Below are 5,864 nucleotides of genomic sequence, written 5' to 3'. Positions count from 1 at the left end.
AAAAGGAAAGGGATAGGGTTAGGGTTAGGGTTAGGGTTTTTTGGGGGTTTTTTCCACTACTTCATTTATAGCCCCCTTTTTGGTTTAGTTTTGTCACAGATGGGTATTCCATTGCCATTCAAATACTGCAGGTGCATGAATTCAGCAAAGTAATCCAATATAGTCCAGCAGTCTATAATAGCAGTGGGTTATCTGCATGACTGGCAATGTCAGAAGTTGTTGACTTGAGCCTTTTACAGCTCAGCATATTAGTATGGCTTTACTTTTTATACCTCGTTTTTATACTTTTCTGCTGGATGGTTAAGACGAAGATAAAGCAAGATCTATATCACAAAAAATGTAACTTTTGTATCTGACAAGGTCAGTCAAATTCCCTCAGAATCTACCCTAAAGCCCAGTACCACAGTTTGTAGATCTTTTGTCGGTGTCAGCCATGCAGATGAGTCTGCACTGAACACTTCAAATCCTTCCTATTATTCACATAATTTCTTCAAACATTGAGCAATATGAGCATATTGACCATTAAACAAAACCACTGAACCTTAGTACTTTACACCTTATGATCATAAAAAATGGTTTGCTGTTGAGCTGAAACACCTCATATTTTCTTTAATTACAAATAGTGTGAATAAAATTAAAATGCTATTTGTTATGACGGGCATCATAATAATTGAGGAACAGCCAAATCAATAAATGCGGATATGAAGGGTCATCATTGTTCACTAAACAATCAATATTTAATCTTAGAAGAATGAAAACTGGCCCCTGTTTATGAGTAAGGTTCGATAAAAAGAACTATTCAATCCATAGACTTGCCAAAACTTAAATGTGAATAAGCTAATAAGTTGCGTGTATTGGTATTTAAATCATTTTACTTTTCACTCGCTCCAGGCAAACAGGGTGTATTAGCCTTGTACCTTTCAGGAACATCCTGTATGAAAGGCTTCTGAGGAGATGGTTCAATTCTGTTAGTTTCTTATGTGCCAAGTGAGTGTCATGATAATTTTGCACTTTATTGCTGGATGAACCAAACTCTTCTGACAATCCTTTGCCTCTTTAGCCACCAGGGGATTAGACATAGGCTGCTGTCCAAATCCTATTTGGGAAATACGTATGCCTTCTCAGATAACTCACTCCTACTTTTTGCACAGTTTTCTGCATCGTGCAAAGTGGGACACAGAAGCACATGTGGTCACTGCCTCTGGGCTCTGATCTTCCAAAAAGTGAGACGCAGTCAGGCCTGCTATTCAGTGACATTGCAGAGGCTTGACATACAGTTTCCTAGAGGTTCTTAGTTTTAAATTTTTTTCGTACAAAGGTATAAGAAAAACTTTTACAAGAGAAGAGGAATATTCACTATTGCTGCATAGTGATAAAATATAAGCAGATTCCCACTGAAGAATAATTTCCATCTGGTAAAATGTGTATCCACAATGAATTGTTCTAAAGAAATCACAGAAAGTATGAAAAGCACACCATATGCATTCCATAGCATAAACAATGTATCCAGAATATATGACATTCTGGTCATTATATGGTTTCTAATCACAACACAGAAAAACCTGTTGCCTGCAGTGAACATTTTGATTTCCTAAATGTAGACCACAAACTCAAAACCTGAGGAGAGATTGCTGTGGAGTCCCAAAGGGCAGGCACTATCCACCTGGCTCATCATGGAGATATAGACCAGGAAGGCCCTCTCCATAATCTCAGATATACAGTGTTTTTCGAAGTTGTGGCTGTGAAGCTTATTAGGCAAAAGTGAAACAAATAAGATCTTAAATAAAAGATGGATAAGGCTAATAACTTGGTTATTAACTTAGGAATATGAAATGAGTGGGTTATAGAAAAATCAGCTCAACAAAATAACATGTAAAGAATGGAAGAGATTCCCAGAGGCCCAGTGTGCAGGTGAGGACTCAGGAGCAGAGCTGAGCCAGGAGTCTGTGATTCCCACACTGTCCGAGCCTTCAGGGGCCACCAAGCTGACTAAATGCTCATATCATTTGCTTGCTTAGAAGGACAATGTCGGGTACCTATGTCATGAAAGCAATTAAGAAAATATACTTCCCGGGCCTTAAATTATATAGTTAACGCATTCTCTTATTAAACCATATGAATATTTACCTGAGTTCACAATAATTTTCTTCCATTTTACATAAAAGACATCTATGTTCATCTATGACAAATCAGATTATACTGACTTGTCCTTTCCTGCAAAATGCCCTTGGGTGCCAATCTTAGGAAAGACTGTGGTGGAAGAGAGCAGAATGCTCATCAAACATTTTACCTGGTTTTCCACATTCATAACCCCTGCATATCCATGACCTGGGGCAACAGCATTAGTCTAGACCAAAAGACTATCGTGGAAGTGTTGTGTCCTTCCAGCCCATGCTGTTGGCGAGCTGGAATCTCCCCTTCACTTGGTTCTTCTGTTGTAGCAATCACTCCAATGCCCCTCTCAGTGCTGAGCCCCTCACCAGGCTGTAACTGTAGACTAGAATGTACACACAGAAGCACACGATATCTGCACTGACCTTTATCTGACACACAGTGTGACCAGGAGTAGCTGTAGTTTAGACCCACTAAAATCCGAGGTTCTGTGTTAGTGTAGGTACAATCTTTGTACCACAGCCTCAACTCCAATGTCACATCAGTGTTATGCTAGAAAAGTGCTAGCATATATGTATGAGTACTCACGTATCATTGAGTGGTTGAAAGCAACAACCCAAGAGAGGTTCTTCTAGACACATCCTACAACTGAACACAAAGTTAAGACATAAATATTGTATTTTTTTTAAAGAATTGATTCTTAAGGTTATCTAACCTAACTGAAACTCCGATATCTTTATTCATAAAAGGAAATTTAGTCTGAAATTTTATTTCCACTCACTTCCAAAATGTTCTCGACATTTTTAGAAATAGTAGACATTGTCCAGCACAAGGAACTGGAGACACAATTTATATTATCTATGAGAAAGCTGTAACTGTCAGAACAAAGAAAAAACAGCCAATTCATACAAATGGCACACTTTATTTTGAAAACCAGAAGACTGATTTATTTTGAAGTAATTTTGGACCCACAACAAACTTTCTTGGTTAGGAAACAGTCTCTACTACAATGTGTCTCATTTGAGTTATTATTCTCTAATAATTTTATCTAGTTCTTAATCACTTGTGTCTCCTCTACTTGTGTAGTTGGCAAATGTACTGTCCCATGTATACTTTAGGCTAAAAGCAAGCAAGGTGAGAGGCCAAGCCAGAGTCCAGATTCCTCTAATCTTACAGTACTGCTTTCAAACATGCACTAAGCATAGGACCATGGCCACATACATTTTGTTTATGTAGCATATGAGCTTAAGGCTGTTGGGGAGAAACACTTCCTGGCACACCGTTATGTCTGTTTCTCTATGCCCTCATCATTCCTTCACTGTGGTGATGGGCCTCCTACAGCTTTATTCTGTTTGATTTCTAAAGGTGTTCAGTATTTGCTCTAGTTTGCTTTGGTTTTAGTTATCTTGGTAGCAACTTTCTGACACCTAATAGGTCATAAAATTTTTGTATGAAAGTTAAGCAACTAAATATAGAGCCCCCATCAGCTGTCATAGTGTTGTATAGCAAATTGCAGTTTGGAGTACAGCAAGCACACAGAAACAGCTGTATTAAAAATAAAATAAAATAAAATCTACCAGAGGAGAAAAACCTGCAAAACGATTTTCTGTCTTCCAGATATAAAAAAATGTAAAATATAAAGCTTAAAATCACTTCCCCTCCATGTAGCTGGGCTGGAGTTTTCATACTATGAGCATCAGTCACTACAGTGTTAGTTTGATAGAAAGAAAATATTTATCCAACCATCTACTAAGTGGTAGCCTAGGCTCCTGCAGACTCTGAACCCTTGAAAGAGCAGCTCACCACCGCCACCTACTGCTTGTAGGGGTATTGAGAGCAGAGAAAAATGTGTATAGAAGATCAGTATTGAGTCTATAGTTTTGTCAAATCAAATCAAAACAAAATAAAAACAACATAACAGTGCTAAGACATGTTGGTCAATAACAATGAACAGTAAACAAGATTTTAAACTCTGAGCTATTCTTGGTCTTAGAATTTTTGAGAATGTATCAAAAGTACACATGACACTGTGTCCTAAGTACCAAATTTAAGTAATAGGTCTTTAACTTTTTTTTCATATTTTTTAAAGAAAGTTCCATATTGCAACACTAAAAATTCACAAGCACTGTGGGTGTGTGTTTTGCAAAACAAAAAGTGTAACAATTGACCAGAATATTGGACTAATAAGGACTTGTTCTAGATTACCATTCAACACAGCTGATACCTCTTGTTTAGATGGTGCTCTAGTTTCCAAAACCATGATGTCACATGATTTTACAACAGTTACCACTCTTTCATGCTTGAAGAATGAGAGGTGCATAATGGTGAATGTAAAACCTGTCCGAAGTTAGGCCACTAGCTGGGTCAGAATGTGGCTGACACCCAACATTCCAGATGTTTTCTCTCACGGTTGCCATGTCTTTCAGAATCTTCTTAGCTGAATACCCATTAGCCACCACTAGCCCATGGGACTCTAATGAAGTAAAGATGAGAAACTAATTCAGATGAGAATTACCCACCCCTGAGAAAAGGGAGCCCCACACATCAGATGCTAGAAAGGACCAAGAGGCAAGCTGTGCAAAGCTAAATTCAAACCCTTGATTTACTTACCTACTTATTATGATATTTTGATGCAGAGACCAGTATTTTTTAAACTCTGATTTCCTAAAATTAAGAAAAGAAATAATATCTACTATTTAGGATTATTTATTTATTTATTTATTTATTTGAGACAGGATCGCGCTGTGCAATTCAGGCTTGCCTTGAGCTCACTTTTGTAGCTCCCAGCCTGGTCTCAAACTCACAGAGCTCCTCTTGTCTCAGCCTCTGGAGTGCTGGGATTATAGGTGTGCACTGCCACACCCGGTTCCAGGGCCAAGATGATGCAGCATTAGGGGCCGGGGATCGAACTCATGTCCTTGTGCTTGTGTGAGGTGCTTATGCCTCTGAGCTATCTCCCTGGTGCCTAGGTTTAGTTTTTTTTTTAATTAATTAATTTTTTTTTTATTTTTGGCAGAACCGGGGATTGAACTCAGGCCCTTGCTCTTGCCAGGGAAGCGCTTATTCTACGGAGCCATCTCCCCGGCCCCTAACCTAGGCTTATTTTAGAGGTAAGTGCTGATTCAGACTGTTTGCTCAAGTGGCTGGTTACAGAAAAATACTAGCTCTTTTCATTGATAAATTGCTGTTATAGGTAAAAGTAAATGAAAAACACAGAAAGTATACATAGAACTATGCACATTTGATGTACATGTGTCAGTATCATGAATATATTTATATATTGTCTGCCCCCTTCTTTAAAAAATACGTTCTTAGAATAAAGAGATACCTTTAAATTTAATCCAGGAATTCTTTGCTATCATTTCTCTGTTACAATTCTAGGATTTATGATTTTTTTCTTTATAACTTAATGCTTTCTCCTATTGCCCTCTTATTACTTTTAAATACCATCTTATTTATTTGTTCCAAACATGGAAGACTGAGCAAATAAGAAAATACATCAGGAATATTTATGGAGTAGATTTTTATTCCACAGCTTTCAGGGGCAGCAACCACACACGTTTATTTCTTAGCATTTCTCACAGAATAACTTAGCCCCAATGCCAGGCCATATTATGTTACAGCAGATGTGCTACTGACACCAGTGTCTTTGCTCATACAGATCTGTGGGAGACCAATGCTTGGCCTCATACTACAGGCTGTTGCATTTGATCTGTTGTCTTGTGACCTTCCCAGAGCTAAGTTTCTGTTTC

This window comes from Octodon degus, unplaced genomic scaffold (genome assembly GCF_000260255.1).
Source record: "Octodon degus isolate 3935 unplaced genomic scaffold, OctDeg1.0 scaffold00005, whole genome shotgun sequence".
NCBI classification, from domain to species: domain Eukaryota; kingdom Metazoa; phylum Chordata; class Mammalia; order Rodentia; family Octodontidae; genus Octodon; species Octodon degus.
Note: the sequence above shows the minus strand (reverse complement) of the source record.